General features: G+C 38.9%; 1 protein-coding gene across 2 annotated transcripts in view; it reads left to right on the plus strand.

Annotated features, from left to right (window-relative positions):
• Positions 1–833: 833 nt before the first annotated feature.
• Positions 834–18,738, plus strand: part of LOC148348176 (RNA-binding Raly-like protein) — a 91,963-nt gene continuing 74,058 nt past the window's right edge. Inside the window, exon 1 of one of the 2 annotated variants that reach the window (XM_088322185.1) lies at positions 834–1,042. The gene's annotated coding sequence lies outside the window, so the exon portion shown is untranslated. Of the gene's footprint in view, positions 1,043–1,251; positions 1,359–18,738 lie in introns of those variants that run through there. The other variant, XM_088322186.1, reaches the window with a different exon arrangement.

Raw genomic sequence — 18,738 nt, forward strand, 5'->3', positions numbered from 1 at the left:
GTTTAGTTTAAAAATAAAAAATAAAATGTAACATTTTTAGATTTTGATTTCTTCTGTTCTAAAGCTAAAACCTTACCCTACACAAAAATGTATTTATTTGTTTTTTTATCTGGAAATTAAACTATTCTGATCCTAAATTATTTGTGCGGTAATGTTATCATTGTTGAAAAAAAATGGAACTGATGAAAACCATTCACCCCATTACTTTAATAAATATCAATGTATTTATGTTTTTAGAAATTAAACTCCCCCCTCCCCCCATTTTTGTTATCCCCCAGTTAGAAAGCAATTTTTTTAGATTTCATTTTCTTTAGAAATTAAAACAAATCCATCTGTTATAATCCAAAGTTTTTGGGAGCTACTTCATAAAAGAAAAAAATAAATAATTCATTAAAATAAATCATCACTGCCACGTTTTTTTCTAGAAATACAAGGTATTTCACTCCATTTTATACTTTTCTTTATTTTTGTTTTGTCCTAGAAATATAAAGAATAACCTTAATGTTTTTCGTTCGTAATGACAAGAAGACCCCACCCCACCAATCCTAACCACCACCACCCCCACACACACATACACCTTTTTATTCATTTTACATTTCCCTCCTTGATCTTTCCAGGAGAAGAGGAAAGCTTCATCGTCTTCCTGCCGCCTTCATTGAGTCATCTCAGCATCAGGACCAGGACAACCCCCCCAACCCCTTTCAATGGTGCGCCAACATCCGCATGCCGGTATCTCTTTTTTTGCCCACCCCCCTACCCTCAAAACGCAATGGCCCCTCCCCTTTCTCTTTTCCTGTCCAATCGGCCCCTTCAAAGACCCCCTCAAGACCCCCCCTACCACACAAGAGAGTGAGAAAAGCGCATCCGGCGACCAAAGCAAGTAAGAGGATACGAGCGCAAATATGGCGCGATAAGGACGATCCCCCCACCTTTCCCCCCAAGAGCTGGCGGGTCACATGACCGCGGAAAACACACCAGCGCTGAGCCCAACCGAACACTCGCTGGTTCGACACCGCTTTCGAAACCCTACTCCCGACGCTCGGTGAGTACCTTAATTCTTCTTTCTTGCCCCCACACAATTGGGGGGGGGTGATTGAAGCGAGGTGCTGTTTGTCTTTTTTTTCATTTGTCAAGTTTCCAGAATTCCTTCCAGGCGTCACAGCCTGCAGATATCTTTAATGTCTTGGGCTTTTTTCTTCTTTTTTTCGAAAGGGGGGGCATTCCCCCCCCCCCCCCCCCCTCTTCTTTTTTTTTTTTTTTTACCTTTTTACTGTTTTTATTTGGATGTAATTTGTTTGTGGTCCTTTTGATGGGCAAGTGGACATCTCGACAGTCCTTTTTGCACGACTTTTCTTAGGGTTTGTGCTTTCATCTCTTTTTTCTTTTTTGGGAGGTTCGATGATCACAGATGATCAAAAATAGGAAGGCGAGGCAAACGTGGCTTTTATTTTGTGTGGCGAATTTTGTTTGTTTTTGATCAGCTGACTTGATCGGGATGATTGGCGGCTCCACAGTAACTGAACCATCAGTAGGTACAGCAGAGAAACCTACAGACAAAAAAACAACATTATGCCTGTAGGAGAGAAAAAAGGCTTTTTAGTGGATTTAAGTAAATGTTTAAGCTTAATAAATATAAATTTAGCCAACCAAAATATATTTTGTGCCTTTTGGTGGATTTATACAAATATTAATATTAATGGATAGCCTTTGAAGCCCAAAAAACTTATTTTGTGTCTAACAGTGGGTTTAACCAAATATTTAATATTAATAAGTAGTAGATTGGGCCCACCAATATGTTTATTTTGTGTCTTTTAGTGAATTTAAACAATAGTAATAAATATTAATGTGAGCCAATCAAAATATTTGTTGTGTCATTTTGAGAATTTCTATAAATATCTAATATAAATAAACATCAAGTTGGGTCTTCATTTTGAAGATTTGATCAAACATTTAATATGAATCAATATTAATTTGAGCTGACCAACATAATTGTTTTGTGTGGTTTTGAATATTCAACCCATCTATCCATCCATTTTCTGCTGCCGCTTATCTTCAGTGGGGTCGCGGGGGTGCTGGAGCCCATCCCAGCTATCTTTGGGCAGTGGGCAGGGGACACCCTGAACTGGTTGCCAGCCAGTCACATGGCACAAAGGAACAAACAACTCACTCGCTCATTTGCAGCTAGTGACTATTTGGACCGGCCAATTAACCTGACATGCATGTTTTTAGAATGTCGGTGTCAAGGAATAAGAATAAGGTATAGCATAAATATTTTTCTTTTATATGTGTTTGTGAATAAAACATCTAAAGAAGGCAGGTTGTTGCGCCAGTTTAGCCTTTTTCTGGTGTTTATGTGTAGACAGGAACAATGTTTTTGGAATGTGGGAGGAAACCGGAGTGCCAGGAACAAACCCACGCAGGCACGGGGCGAACATGCAAAATCAACACAGGGTAGCTGGACTCGAACCCTGGACCTCCGCACCATGAGGCTGTGCTCAATAACTACCCATCCGCAATGCTGCCCTAACTACCAATTTTTAAAAAATTCACAAGTATTGTATTTGTTGTGAAAAATGTATAATTAAGGATTATTAAAATTAAAAAAGAAAAAAGAAATATATATATATATATATATATATATATATATATATATATATATATATATATATATATATATATATATATATATATATATATATATATATATATATATATATATATATATATTTGAAAGCGATAGCCAGTTTGTTTATGTTTGGAAAACTCTGAGAGCGACTAAAAGCAGCACTTACTGTATTTTTGACTTCCTATCCTGTAAAATGCAAAATGTTGCAGATAATTTTGTTAAATTTTGCCGCTTATGTCGGAACGCCAGATGGTCCAAAACTCTCCTAAAATTAGCCATCTCTGCGGGTTTTTAAGTAAAAAAACAACAATGTTATTTGGATTTTTTCTTGCTGTCAACTCCCTCAAGTGTTTATTTTAGTTAGCAAAAGCCTGCTAACTAAAGGCTAATCTGCAAAATATGACACTACCCACCTCTTATTCTCTATCTTTATTATGAAACCTCTTCTTCAAATGAGCTCAGTGCTGCCCAACAGTATTGTGGCCAGACGTGATATTGAAACGTGAAACTCAAGCGCTTTAGTTCGAAATCGTTTTGTATCGTCCCAAAAAACGAGGGCCGATTAGCCAAACATTGCGTCAATTTCAAGCGCATCTCCAGCTAAGAGTCTCCAGCTAAGCGTCTCAATAGCGTCCTTTACACGCACTTGACTGCGTCTTCCTTGTTATCTGGCCGCGCCCGGTGCCAAGTAATAAGATATAGCGTAGATATTTCTCTTTTATTTGCGTTTATGAATAAAACATCTAGAGAAGGCTGTTTGTTGCGCCAGATCAGCCTTTTTCTGGTGTTTATGTGTAGACAGGATCAACAATGTATTACAAAAAATGGCGGATTACTATACAGTAGAGCTCCACGATAAACATAATATATATTAAGTACAGTGGTACCTCTACTTTAACCTGAAAAGTTTTTTAATAGAGACTCATGTTGTATGTAAATGCGCTAATCTGTTCCAAACCCCGCAAGAGTTAAAATGAGATCCGAGACTTCATGGAATTTGGCCAAAATGTCTTTAATTTAGGCTGAATAATGCCTGCGTCCTCCTACCCGCTGTCTTGCCGGAGCCTCCCCCTTCTCGTCGTCTCTGAACTCTGAACTGTGACGGTGACACGCAGCGCATGCTGAGATACATGAATGTGCATCGAGTGTCCAGGCAGATTTAAAGCGATAGCCAGTTTGTTTATGTTTGGGAAACTGAGAGCGACTAAAAGCAGCACTTACTGTATTTTTTACTTCCTATCCTGAAACACCTTTATAACTAGAGCCAACTTTGTACTTTGTAACCTGAAAACTTTCATATGTAGAGACATTCGTAAGCAGAAGCAGCACTGTATCACTTATGTGTAAAATAATTCAATAATAATACGCATTAATAAACAAGTCAAGGACAAAAAAACTTTGGTGTGACTTGAGCTGATCAAGTGGAGTAGAGGGTTGATGCAGAGGGATGGAGGAGAGAGAAGATACAAATGTAAACTGATTCTAGAATGTCCACTTGTGAGGATTGTCATGCCCTTCAAAGGTTTTTTTAGGTATTAATCGCCTCTATTTTTAATAATTGTCCCGATTGTCAATTAGTTACAGATTTGTTCTTTAGAGAGGGTATCCATTCCTTTGCCTTATTTCTTATTCTGGTTAGCAGGTTTTTGCTTTTTCCTTTAGCATCATTGCACGATAAAACATTTGGAGAATTAAGATTGACCTAAGTTAACTTTTGAGTTTAGAAAAGGCGGTGTGCCGACTACTGATTGCTGATGGGGGGTGCACAACTACAAAAAGTTTGTGAAATATGAATTTTGTCTAAAAGAAAATGTGAGAAAAATGTGTTTGTGACTTCAAAGAACTGGGAGAAGAAATGCACCAACTGTAAACAAGGAAAGGAAAAATACATTTTATTTACCTTTGGTGTTACATGATTTGTGCTGGCCAATTGGAATAGCAGGTGGACACAGAGCGCTGGAGGAGAGGGCAGATAGAAATATAACAGATTTCAAAACGTCCACTTGCGGGAAGAATTTTTGTCTTTGAATGCCTCTCTTTTATCAATAATAGTCCTGATTGTGTGGATTTGTTCCTTGTCAAAGGTAGCCATTTGCTTTCCTCTTTTGTATTTTTTGTTATCAAGGTTTTGCTTCTTCCTTTAGCATCACTGCAGGATTTGGAGTTAATAAATGCAGTACAAAAATCAGTATAGTATCACTGATTTTCCAAACTCAATGAAGAGAGAAGAAGGCATTGCTTAACAGCATTTTTATGATTCAATGACAAGCCAATAGCAGACGAGTATCTTATCTGATGTCAACCAATAGCAGGAAGGCATATCTGAAGTTTTTCTGCACGCAGAATATTTATTTGATGATGTTGTAAAATGGGGATAATACTATAAGAGGGGGTCGACAAACATCTTGTTCCACACTATAAGGCGAAAACGTTGTAAAACGGGTCGCTGTAACCTGGGGGTCTACTGTATTTGGAGCGTTCAGGGGTGTTTACTTTTCCTGACAAAATTACCAAATTTTAGTTTTTTTTTTCTTTCCACTTTTCCAAGCTTTTATTTTTATTTTTTATTTTTTTTGTCAGTTGTCGTCAAACATAAAATAGTCTCTAGTTTTTACTAATTTCTCCTTGCATTAATTCTACTCAATACTTTCAAAAAAATATCTTGTAGCATACATAACAAGGTTTGTATGGGTGCCATGCGGCCAACTGTCACTACTATTTGCCTTCTGGAGTGATCAATTAGTATCTATATCAATGAACTGAAAAATCGATCATATAAAGCGAATATCAAATTGTTTAGAGTATTGCTTCTTTTAGGATATAGGCTAGACACGATATGAGGCTATGTTGAAATGACCACCGAATCAGATTCTGAAATAAATAAAGATAATATAAAGCATTTATTCTATACCTCCAAACATAAAGAACCTGTTTTTCTACCAAAAGATTCTATTTTGATTTTATATGACCATAATGCATTCTCCCAGTCCTCAAAACAGGAGCAAAAAACGGGACAGGCGTCAGTCAGGCTCGAAAAAGGGCTTGCCGTTTAAAAACAGATTTGCAGACGGATTGACAACAGGGAATTGACAGGACAAGGTTTAAATAGTGGGGAAGCCAATCTGTCAACAAGCTGCAGCTGGCGCCATACGGGCGGGGCCAATTGGGTGCCACAGCAACCGTGACACCCAGGGCCTTTTGGGAACCGTTGCACTAAAGAAATATACCAAATACTTATATGGGAAGAGATTTGTCTCAAAATTCATTAGCAATTTACTCAGTATCTAATAATCATATGTCTTGATAAATGCACACGCAAGATTAAAACTCATATGTAAATGGTTCTTCCAAATACATGATTCACACCGGATTTCTTCTTTGAATGGTACTGGAAAAGTTGGAAAATTAGCTTATAATGTCCTATGAACTCTGGAATTAGCTTGTGAACAGAATAATCTGTGTTCCAATACTTTCGTCCTGTGTATCCACGTTTGAGTTCATGGAGTCCAGGCGCATTATCGATCGCCCCCCGCTGACAGCCCTGCGACGAGGGCGTCTTTAATTTATTCATTGCGGCGTTCTAATCGCGCCGTTCATCACAGCATGTCGAGGATCCTCGTTAAAAAAGTGCTGCAAATTAGTTGGCGGCCTCACCTATCGACCGCACACAATACCTTTCAGTTGCGGGCCTGGTGATGTCGTCGGCCTGGAACCCGTATCAGCCCCGTAAAAGTTTAACGGTGCTACGCTAAACAACGTCTTACGATTTGTTGTGCTTAAACGTCTCTTCTGGATTAAGTAGCATATGCAAGCCAAGAACACTGTTTTAGTTCATTATTTGATGATGTGCTTACAGGGAGAGTATACTAAGTAAAAATTATGCTAGCATAATGCTCACGCGTAATAAATACTGTACTTGCAAGGAGCTAAGAGGAATTGGCAATCTACATACATAATAAGTATATAATGGAAACATTTCTATAACTATATGATAGTTTTCACTAGCTCTTAGAACAGTCACGATACCTTTCCGTTGCGGTCCCGGTCCTGTTGGCGGCCTCGAAACCCAAATTGCTTGGTTGGCACCGTAGAAATTCAACAGTGCTACGCTAAACAAGAGTAACAATTTGTTGCGTTTAAAGGTCTTCTCTGGATTATGAATGTTTTTTTAGCGTACTCAACCCTAAGAACTTCACTTGTGTTCATCATTTGATGACATGCTAGTAGGGAGTATATTAAGTAAAAAATTATGCTAACTTGTTGCTCACACATAAGCTAGCATAAATTAGCGCAACTTTGTTCCCACAGTTAATTCCTGTCAATCTACATACATAATAAGTATCCAATAAAAAATGTCTGTTTTATCTATGCTAATTTTCACTGCACGTTATGTTCAAGCTAATGGTCAGAAGAAATGACTTGGTTTTGTTATATATACTTAGTCAAGTCAAGTCACATTTATTTGTATAGCACTTAATCACAAAATGTCTCAAAGGACTGCACAGGATTACAATTACACCATCGCCTGATCTTCAACCGACAAGCGGGCAAGGAAAAACTCATAACCTCAGCATGAAGAAAAAGGAAACCTTAAGAAGGGGCCTCACAACTGGTAATCCTCCTTCCAGGATGACAAGGGTGCAATAGATTTAGCATTGGGTAACAGTACACAAAACATAGTGAACATCAATAAAAGAAAACGATAGGTAATATGTTGAAATTTGTCCAGAAAATGCATGACAGCAACAACGCCTTACGCATGTAACATAGTCCACAAAGTCTATAACAGCAACGGCGCAGCTTCCTATCTCTGCCGGCTGGTCGATGCAGGCGTTGATATGCTTCAGGTCCAGATGCTGGTCCGCTGACTCATCTCAAATCGTCCTTTTCCCTTGTATCACCACTGGCCAGGAAGTCAGAAAAAGACAGGAAAAGATAAATATGAGGTAGGAATCAATCATAAGCTATTGAATAGAAGTGGGTCTCAAGTCTAGATTTTCGAATCTAATAGACGTCAATTAATTGCTTAGTAGCAGCACCTCGGATTTCAGATTCCTGTAATAACTATGCTAATTTTCATTATGAGATTAATAGCATTTTACACTATGCATTAGTTAGCATTAAGCTAAAACTTGTCTAAAAACATAAGAAAAATGTTTTTGTGACTTGAAAGAACAGGGATAAGAGGCTGTAACTGTAGTGGGTGCACGATCAAAAGGTTTTTGGAATTCAGAAGGACTTATGTCAACTTTTAAGTTTAGAAAAGTGCACCAACTTTTGTCTGCTAATCGGCATCTGCCAATACAAAAGTTTGTGAAATGTTGATTTTGTACCCAAAAATGTGAGAAATGTGTTTTAGTTACTTGAAAGAACCGGGACAAGAGGTGTGGCAACTGTAGTGAGTGCGCGGTCAAAAGGTTTTTGGAATTCAACAGGCCTACTTTTAAAGTGGTGTGAAAACTAATGTCTGTCAATGGGGGTGCGCCACTAAAAAAGTTTTTCGTGTTGACTTTGTCTAAGAAATATGTGGTGGGGGATGTTTTTGTGACTTGATAAAACAGGGGCATATGGTGTGCCAACTGTAGTGGGAGCACGAATCAACACATAAATATTGTTTAACCAACTCACATGCCGGACTTAAGTATGTGATCATTAGTTTATGTCAACTTTTAAGGTTGGAAAAGGCGGTGCGCCAACTAACATCTGTGGATGCGGTTGCGTCACTTAACAAAGGCTTTAATTTTGATTGCCTAAAGAGATGTGTGGAAAAATTGTTTTTATGATCTGTGTGTCAATTACTGTGTGTCATTGGGGGTGCGCAACTTAAAAAAATTGAGAAATGCGAAACGTGTTTTTGTCTGCAACTACGGAAAAGGGACAAGATGGGCACCATCTAGTCGATGGGGGTGCACAACTTGTGAAATGTTGATTTTCTCGAATAAAAAAAAATGGAATGTGGAAAAAGGATATATTTGTAACTTGAATGAACAGGTAGTAGTGGGGGCATGAATCCAGATGGGCCTACTATTGAGGGGGGTTGTTTGGGATACAAATGATAGGATTAAGTTGTTTTGAGGGGTTCTTTACTGGACATGAGAAGGGGTGCACCCCTTCAAAAAGTTTGTGAAATGCTAACTTTCTCTAAAGATTTTGGATTTTTTTTTTTGACTTGACAAAAGGTGTGCTATGGTGGGTGCATGATCAAAAAGATTTTGGATTTAGAAGAGCCTACTTTTGAGGGGTGCGTTTGAGAAGGGGGGTTCTTTATTGGACATAGTGAGTCAAGTCAAGTCATGTTTATTTGTATAGCCCTTAATCACAAGAAGGCTCTAAGGGTTGCACAAACTACAGACTATTATCAAACTACCCCCTGATCTGAGAAAGGGTGCACCCCTTCAAAAAGTCTGTAAAATGCTTACGTTGTTGAAAAATGTGAGGAAAACTGTTTATGTGACAGAACAGGGGAAAGAGTTGCGCCAACTGTAATAGGTGCACAATAAAAACGTTTTGGAATCCAGCGGTGCGTTAAACAATAAGACAGATTTGTTTTGACAATATTTTTGGACATGAGAAGTGGCTTCAGAAAGTGAACTGTTGACCTTGTCTAAAAGAAAATGTGTATTCATATGACTTGATAGAAAAGAGGTGCGCCAACTAGGTGCATGATCAAAAAGTTTTGGAATTAAAAAGGGACTACTTTTAAGGGGTGCGTTTGGGATAAGAACAATGAGACATGGTTGTTTTGGGGGGACCTTTTTTTGCACATGAGAAAAGCTGCAACAACTTTAATAGGTGCATGAACAAGGAGTTTTGCAATACCCATGGGCCTACTTTTGAGGGGTGCTTTTGGGATTGAAAAATTAAAACAGCACTTTGGGGGAGATCTTATTGCACCATCATAAGGTTTGTAAAATGCTGACGTTTTCTGAAAAAATGTGCGAAACGTTTTACGTGACATGAAGAAACAGGGAAAAGAGGTGCGCCAACTGTTATAATTGCACAGTCAAAAGATTTTGGAATTCAGAGGGGCCTTCTTTTGCAGGGTGCTTTTGGGATAAAAACAATATGACAGAATTGATTTGGGTAAGAATCTTCTTTTGGGCATAAAAATAAGTGGTGAGCTCAACTAGCGCAAATGTTGAAAAGGGCCCAATATTTTAAACAGTTTGGAAAGGCCCGACTTTCATTTCCAAGTGGCTCCCTTTGAGTGTCTGTTGGGGAATCTTGAAGGCGGTGCACGCCTGGTGAAAAAAAGACTGTTTTTGGCTTTGGTTTTGAGGAGTCTTCAAATATTTAGCTCTTTTCTACATGTTAAAAAAACAGAAAAAAAGAAAATGCATGCCTTGACTTTTGTTTGAGAGTGGTTGGGGTTGCGCGCGAAGTAGAATCAAGCAAGCTGTTTCATGCGGTGTCAGAACTACTCGGCAAAGGTCCCAACCCCGGTTTGTGCTATAGGGGAAAGGCTCAGGTGCAGCCGTCGCTACGCTGTTAGCAGGCTTGCTGGCTAGCTGTCTAGCCTGTGGCTTAGCGCAACCCCTGGGGCCAAAACATGCTTGCTTTCAAAAACATTTGGCAAGGACAGTGACACCCCAAATACATTTCATGTCCCGTAGTGGCCAGACGATGACCCACTTTTGCTGTTTTTGCATAAAATAGTTAGGAAATTAGATTTGCCAAAAGTACTAAATATTATTTAATACTTATATTAGTTATATTAGTTAAAAACAGCATGTTAGCATAAATTGTACGCAATACTTATTTTGGGGGGTTCATTTCTGGACACGAGAAGGGATGCACACTTTGAAAAAGTGTACATTAGAGAGGAAATTTGATTATAAGTATTCAATGCTCAGAATTGAAAGTAGCACAGACATAAATTTTACTTACTGTTCATAAAAAATAGAAAGAATGTTTTAACATAAACTACCTAGGAAAAGATACCAAAACAGCCCAACCCAGCAATCATCGGGCAGTGGGCAGGGGACACCCTGGACTGGTTGCCAGCCAATCGCAGGGCACACGGGGACAGACAACTCAGTTGCTCAGTCACACCTAGGGACAATTTGGACCGGCCAATTCACCTGAAATGCATGTTTGTGGAATGTGGGAGGAAACCGGAGTGCCCGGAGGAGAACCCATGCAAGCACGGGGAGAACATACAAACTCCGCACAGTAACGCCGGGAGCTGGATTTGAACCCACTCAGGAGGTTCCCACGACCTCAGAACTGTGCCGCACACGCGCTAACCACTGCGCCGCCGTGCTGCTGCATGAATTGTAAACCATTTAATATAAGTTTTTAGCATAAATTAGTTACAAAATTTGGTTGATTAAATGTATTAGAAAGTATTCAATACCTAGAATTCAAAACAGCATGTTAGCACAAATCGTACTCAATACTTACTACTCCAAACCGTTTAGAAAGAGGTGTTTTACCATAAGTGAGCACGGAAATTTGGTTGATCATAAGCACCAGATATTGTTCCATACTCGTCATTAAAATTGCCTGTGAGCATAAACTGTACTTGATACTTACTAGCATAAATTGTGCGCAATACTATTTTCCTGCACCATTCATTACCTGCACCGCTTATCCTCTGCAGGGTCGCGTGGGTGTTGGACCCCATCCTAGCTGTCCTCGGGCAGTGGGCAGTGGACACCCTGAACTGGTTGCCAGCCAGTCGCGGGGCACACAGAGACACACAACTCACTCTCTCATTCACACCTGGGGACAATTTGGACGAGCCAATTAACCTGATATGCATGTTTTTTGGAATGTGGAATGAAACTGGAGTGCCTGGAGGAAACCCACGCAAGCACGGGGAGAACATGCAAACTCCACACAGGAAGGTTTGATTTCAATGACCTCAGAACTGTGCGGCACATGTGCTAACCACTGCACTGCCATGCTGCCCCTAATTAAAACCATTTTGGAAACAGGTGTTTTAGCATTAATTAGCTTGAAAACTTGATCAAAAGCACCTGATTGTATTCAAAACTCTGAATTTTATAAAGCCCGTCAGCATGAATTATACCTGATACTATTCAAAGCAATTTAGAAAAAGTTGTTTTAAAATAATTTAGCTATGTACTAGATAGTATTCAATTCTCTGCATTAAAATAGCCTTTTAGCATCGTTTGTATTTGGTACTACTTAAAACTATTTGGTTATTTTAGCGTTAATTAGCATGAACTTTTGTTTGATGAAAAGTACTAGCGTTCAAAAAAATGCATTAAAATAGTCTGTTGTCATTAATTCTACTTGATACAATTAAAAACAATTTAGAAAATGTGTTTTTAGCGCAAATTAGCCAGAAAGTAAAATTTAAAAATACTGGATATTATTCAATTCTTAGCATTAAAATAGACTGTTAGCATGAATTGTATGCAGTACTAGTAGCACACATTAGCTTGTGGACAGAAAAACTGCGTATCAATACTGGGACTGTAGATTTGATGTTATTTACCACTTGATGCTAACATAATTTATTCATTAGCTTAACCATTGGCTCTCAGTTGAACTTCTTAACACGTGTCGAGGACTCTAAACGTGATCGCACTCATTACGGCGCTGGCGGCAAACGTAAATGTGCGCTAAACCTAATTGCGGACATGGGTTCCGGAACATCCTGGCAAATTAGCACTTCCGCTAGTTTGTGTAATCACCGCGCTAATTAGCTCCGCCACCTTCAAATCATTTCAGAAGCCATTTGGACTATTTTGCCATCTTGACTGAAGGGATCCGGAGAGCATTCCACTCCTCATAACTGATATATGATTGATGCCGAAGACTGCAAACCTGTTTTGCTGTCGGGAATTCTCACAAGAGCACTTGAACGCAACCTGGCGCAGATTGTAGAAAAACACTTTGATTCGGCTGCAAAGCAAATATAGATCTTGTGTATCTCAAGTTAATTGTTTTTTTTTCTTTTGAGAAAATTACTTTCTGCTCTCTTTAAAGTGTTTTTATTTACCTTAACAAATAAGAAACAATGAAGTTTAAAAATGATAACACTAATAACAACAACAAAAACAAGTAAAAAATTAGTCCAATAAGAAGGTTAAAAAATTATAAAAATATGTTAAAATATAAAGGAAACGGGCGGCACAGTGATGCAGTGGTTAGCGCGTGTGCGGCACAGTTCTGAAGTCATGAGATCGAACCTCCTGTGTGGAGTTTGCATGTTCTTCCCGTGCTAGCGTGGGTTTCCTCTGGGCGCTCCGGTTTACTCCCACATTCCAATGCATGTCAGGTTAATTGGTCGGTCCAAATTGTCCCTAGGTGTGAATGAGCGAGTGAGTTGTCTGTCTCTGTGTGCCCTGCGACTGGCTGGTAACCAGTTCAAGGTGTCCCCTGCCCACTGCCTGAAGATAGCTGGGATGGGCTCAGGCACCCCCGCGACCCTACTGAGGATAAGCGGTGCAGATAATGGATGGTAGATTGATAAAGGAAATGGATAAAAAAATAAAACAAATAAGACAAAGGATAAAATAACAAATAAAGAAAAACAAAGTAAAAAACTAAAACCGTAAAAATGAAATTTAAAAAGGTAAAAATATGAAAGAAATCGCTTAAAAATAAAGGGAGTCAGAAAAATAAGTCATAAAACAGTCTTAAGAAAAATTTAAAACTCAAAAGTAAAAAATTAAAATCGTAAAAATAGTTGTTTGCCTTAATCTGAGGTCTGTGCAACCCTCAAAACTCCTTGTGATAAAGGGTTAAACAAATAAACACGACTTGACTTGACTTAAAACATAAAAGGAATTGGTCAAAAATAAAATAAACAGTGGGAAAAAAGTTAGAAGGCTAAAAAAAATCTTGTTAAAAACTAAGTCAAAAACTAAACAGTTAAAAAAAATTGAAAAAATAATTTGAAAAAAAACACGTTGGAAAAAAAAGTACAGATTACAACATTAAAATAAGTGTATGAACAAAGGAAATGTTAATAATGTGTTTAAAATATAAAAGAAATGAGTCCAAAATAAAAGAAATAGGTCAGACAAATAAGTCAAAAAGGTTCAAAAATCATGGAAAATTTCAAATAATAATAATAAAAATAGTGGGCATTTTTTTTTATAAATGGATCAAAAGATAAATTAAAAAAAATATAGATATAGAAGAAATGAGTGTTTTAAAAATGTATACAAAAAATGTTAAAAATCCAATGTCAAAAATATCACAAAAATAAATAAATGTGTCCAAAAATGTTATACAAAATATCAAAATGAAAAAAGGGGGAAAAAAAACATAAAATAGTCTTTAAAAATTAATGACGAATAACTCAGACCATAAAAATGTAATTACTGTAAAAGTCGATTATTTTAATTGAAAAACAAATTCAGTTTAAACTGTATTGCTTTGAAGTAAAATTGTATAATGTCCCAGTTTCTTCCCTCGTATCCACTTTTTATTTTTATTTCTGTCTCCTCTCCAGTCCAATCATCGAAAAACTTGTCCTAGGCGGTCTTTCATTTTATGGTAAAAACGCCCCAGGAGGAGCAGATTAATTCCATATTCCCTTTTTCATTACGCACCAGAGCTATTATTTCCTGCTGGCTGCTAAAATACAAATGGAAGGTGAGGACATAATGGCTTCCATTTGCACTAGGGGACAACGTTATGTGTTCCGATTTTTCCCCAATCGAGGGGCCCAAAGAATGTGAAAAACAAACTTTATATATATGTATACACTCACTGGCCACTTTTTAGGTACACTAGGCAAGTAACTAATTGGACGGCTTTTTGCCTGCAAAACTGCCTCAATTCTTTTTGCATAGATTCAACAAGGTGCTGGAAGAATTTCTTTAGAGAGTTTGGTTCATATTGTCATGATGGCATCACACAGTTGGCACAGATATGTCGGCTGCAAATCTTCCGCTTCACCACATCCCAAAGATGCCTTATTGGATTCAGATCTGGTGACTGTGAAGGCCATTTGAGTTCAGTGAACTCCTTGTCATGTTCAAGAAGCAGGTCTGAGATGATTCCAGCTTTATGACATGGCGCATTATCCTGCTGAAAGTAGCCGTCAGAAGTTGGGTACATTGTGGTCATAAAGGGATGTACAAGGTCAGCAACAATGCTCAGGTAGGCTGTGGCGTTGCAACCATGCTCAATTGGTACCAAGGGGCCAAAGATTGCCAAGAAAATATCCCCCACACCATTATACCACCACCAGCAGCCTGAACCGTTTATCCAAGGCAGGATGGATCCATGCGTTCATGTTGTTGACACCAAATTCTGACCATACCATCAGGATGTCGCAGCAGAAATCGAGACTCAGACCAGTCAATTTTTTTCCAATCTTTGACAGTCCAATTTCGAGGACCTGGAACAAGTAGCCTTGGTTTCCTGTTCTTAGCTGAAAGGAGTAGCACCCGCCGTGGTCTTCTACTGCTGTAGCAGAATCTGCCTCGAAGTTCGATCTACTGTGTGTTCAAAGATGCTCTCCTGCCTACCTTGGTTGTAACGGGTGGTTATTTGAGTCACTGCTTTTCTATCCGCTCGAACCAGTCTGGCCATTCTCCTTTGACCTCTATTATCAACAATGCATTTTTGCCTACAGAGCTGCAACACACTGGATATTTTTTTTTATCAAACAATTCTCTGTAAACCCTAGAGATGGTTGTGCGTGAAAATCCAGGTAGATCAACAGTTACTGAGATACTCAGTCCAGCCCTTCTGGCAACAACAACCATGCCACATTCAACGGCATTCAAGTCAGGTCAAGTCATGTTTATTTTATAGCCCTTATCACAAAAATTCTCAAAGGGCTGCACAGACCTCCATCCCCTGATCTGTTAAAAAAAATGTGATCCTTAAAAAAAAAGCAAAAATATTGTATCTTGATGATAGTAAAATATTTTGCTAAATATTTTCTTATTTCTCTATAAAACAAGTTAAATATCTTAAAACCGGACTGGTTTACAGTCAGACCATCCTGAAAACTCCCGATTTCGAGAAGCTAAGCAGGTTTAGGGCTGGTTGGTACTTGGATGGGAGACCCACTGCGAATACCAGGTGTTGTAAATTGGTCATTTGGCGCAAGCTCTGCCCCGACAGCACTGACTGTATGCCCTGGTACAGTCGGTGAAAATAATTTTCCCTAAGTAATTTTACCAAGATAACGCCAAAAACTCTTTTAAAGAAATTAAGCAATCCGATGACATTTGAGGTCTGCATGTTTACTTTATTGAGCTGTTTGATACATAAGAAAAATAATCTGTCCATTAGTGTCAAAACGCAAGTTGTATATCTGTCCTCAGTGTGGAAGGAAATTTGCGCAGGTAGTGGAAGATACAATCTGAATCAAGTGTTTAAACAGCAAAGAGGAAAATACACAAAGTTCACCACAATGTGATCTGGGTGAACTTTTTTAGCAGAAAATTAGGCGTCAGCTTCACACAAAGAAATTTAGATAAGAAGATAAATCCAAAATGAATGCTAGACCAAAATCCAATTCATGCGTGAGTTATTGATGATTACAAGGCACTAAAGAATGTCCCTGTTTCCTAGTAGCAATCACAATCATCCTTAATTTGTTTCTATTGTGCCAATTCAATCCAAAATGAAAGAAATACACCTTACTGCAGGGGTCGGGAACCTATGGCTCGCGAGCCATATATGGCTCTTTCTATGAGTATCTGTGGCTCAGAGACCAATTTGATTGCATGCAAAATTTCTCCATCTTGTTCAAAACAGGAGTCGTCAATCCTATTCAAGTACACGTAAAGCCAAACAAAGCTAAATGCAAAGGTAACACTTCGCAGTATATATAGGGCACGTTTTTCACTACAATTTACAGTCAAGGTGTCACACAAAAAAGGGGGGAAAAAAACTCATTTTGGCTGTACAACGCTAAAGAATCCTTTATTTAAAAGTTCACTATATAATCTGTGTTCAGTGTTCAGATACTTTATGATGAATCCACAGAACTGTAAATACGCCAAAACACAGGAAGAGAACTTAGTCATTTGATTGGGTGAGTGGGAGGGATGGGTGGAGCTATGCAAAAAGTACAAGCATTCCCTCCCATCTCTCGCCAAAGGTAAGCACATAAGGCTCCCTATTCTCAGAATGTTGTGACGTTTTTACAAAATAAATGCTTGCATCTGGTTTTGAAACCAATATGTATGAAAGAAAGGGTCAAAAGGAGTTTAACCCATCTTGAGTAATTGCAAGAAAGAGACAAGTTTAAAGTGGTCTGTTTGTTGAATTTGGGACAGGGGCTCTGGCATTATTCTCTTTTCATAATTTTGATCAAATCATCAAAAATAAATGTGCTGAAGACTAAGCTTTTGTCTGGGGCGCCGGTTTAGCAATTTAGTAAATTTGTCTCATAATACATGGTGTGGCTCTTTCCCAAAATAAAATTAATATTTTTTGCTTTTATGGCTCTTTGAGTCAAAAAGGTTCCCGACCCCTGCCTTACTGGATCTAAGGTATTTTTCCTGTACCAGGTGTGTATGACCGAGTGACTTGTCTGTCCCTGTGTGCCCTGCGACCTGCTGGCAACCAGTTATTTAAAAGTCCAAGTATTTAAAAAAATAATGTAAATATGTTTTTATAAAATTAAGTGAAAATTTAAAAAAATAAAAATAAAAAAAGAAGGGCTCAGGGTCCATTCAGAGTCTCACAATTAGATTCAGATTCAGATTCAGATTCAGATTTACTTTATTGTCATTCGTGTACACGTGTATACAGAACGAAATGTCGATACATCTGACCCGCACAGTTTCTTTGAACGTCAGCCGGGATAGATAAGATTAACCATGTCTTCGTCAGAATTTTAGCGCAGCAGTTCGTCATCTCGCGGTTCGATGCCTCTTCCAGTTGTTAAATGGTCCAGTTTATTGTCCAGAGAGCGAATGTTAGAGGGGTTAGCCTTTAGCCTAGCTGTTAGCCCGGCCCGCTTCGTCGAGGGGTTAGCCTTTAGCCTAGCTGTTAGCCCGGCCCGCTTCTTCGTCGCGCCGCTGTCTTGCCACTCTGCTTCGCTGCTTTGTAGGCCGCTGGTCTTGTAGGTCTTGTTGACATAGCAGTCCGTGGCTAATAAACACTCCCGAGTGGTCGTAGCACCGAGCGCTTGATGTCGAGTGGTCGTAGCACCGAGCGCTTGATGTCCTCGTTCGGCGGTAACGCCGCCGTCTTGCCACTCTGCTTCGCTGCCTTGTAGGCTGCTGGGTCTTGTCGACATAGCAGTCCGTGGCTAATACACATCAAGCGCTTGATGTCTGGATGATCGCATATCCAGCAAAAAAAACTGCGATCGTAACTTAATCTGCAGTTCGAGCCGACTTTGTGCGCCATCAAAACTGAGTCGAAGACTGGATCTTATGGCCGACGCGTAAAAAAACCGTTTTATGTTATGATCCACCGATGCAAGATTTGATTGTGAAACGATTTCTAAGGGTGTTTTCCCCTCATTATTGTTTTCCTTCACTAAGAATTCATCTCTTGTAGCATTTTTTTAATTAAGCATTTGGTAAAATATGAAAAAAAGCAAAACAGTTCATTTCCACCACGGTTGATTTAATTTAGGGAAACTGCAGACTAGAAAGTGAATAAAATAGCATAAAAATGTCTTTGTTCATATTTGAGCCACGGGCCATGAGTTTGGCACATGTGAAGTAGAGTATCCGAGTATTTGTACCCAGTCAACAGTCGAGATGCTCCACATCCAAAATGTTTTTGTTCTCAGAGAGCAATCCCGAGATGGCAATCGGACGACGCTCCATCTATTTTGCTCCTTTCTGCTACAAAGCGCCTTTTAAAGCCTCCCAAACTCCCACACTTTCTTCCTCTTCTATTGAAAAGAGGGCTGCTGAGTCACGTCAGGGAAATCAAAACGTATCACAGCTCAGCGCGGCTCTTTTTGGGTTTGTGGCCCTCCAGTCACACAAGGTGTTTATTTTTAGATGAGCGCCGCATTAATTTCTACCGCGGGAGCTCGATGCTCATCAAGAGTTTTTCTTTTTTCTTACAGTAAATCCATCTTGAGAATGTCAAATTCAGATGACGTGTGAAGAAAATATCGTCAATTTTTAACTCTTTTACCCTTTAACAGTCTTGTAAAATTTGCTTAGAATCCCAATTCAAGATGTAAGTAGAGTGAA

This window comes from Urocampus carinirostris, chromosome 18, assembly GCF_059441175.1.
Source record: "Urocampus carinirostris isolate Australia breed hairy pipefish chromosome 18, RoL_Ucar_1.0, whole genome shotgun sequence".
In the NCBI taxonomy this organism is placed as follows: Eukaryota; Metazoa; Chordata; class Actinopteri; order Syngnathiformes; family Syngnathidae; genus Urocampus; species Urocampus carinirostris.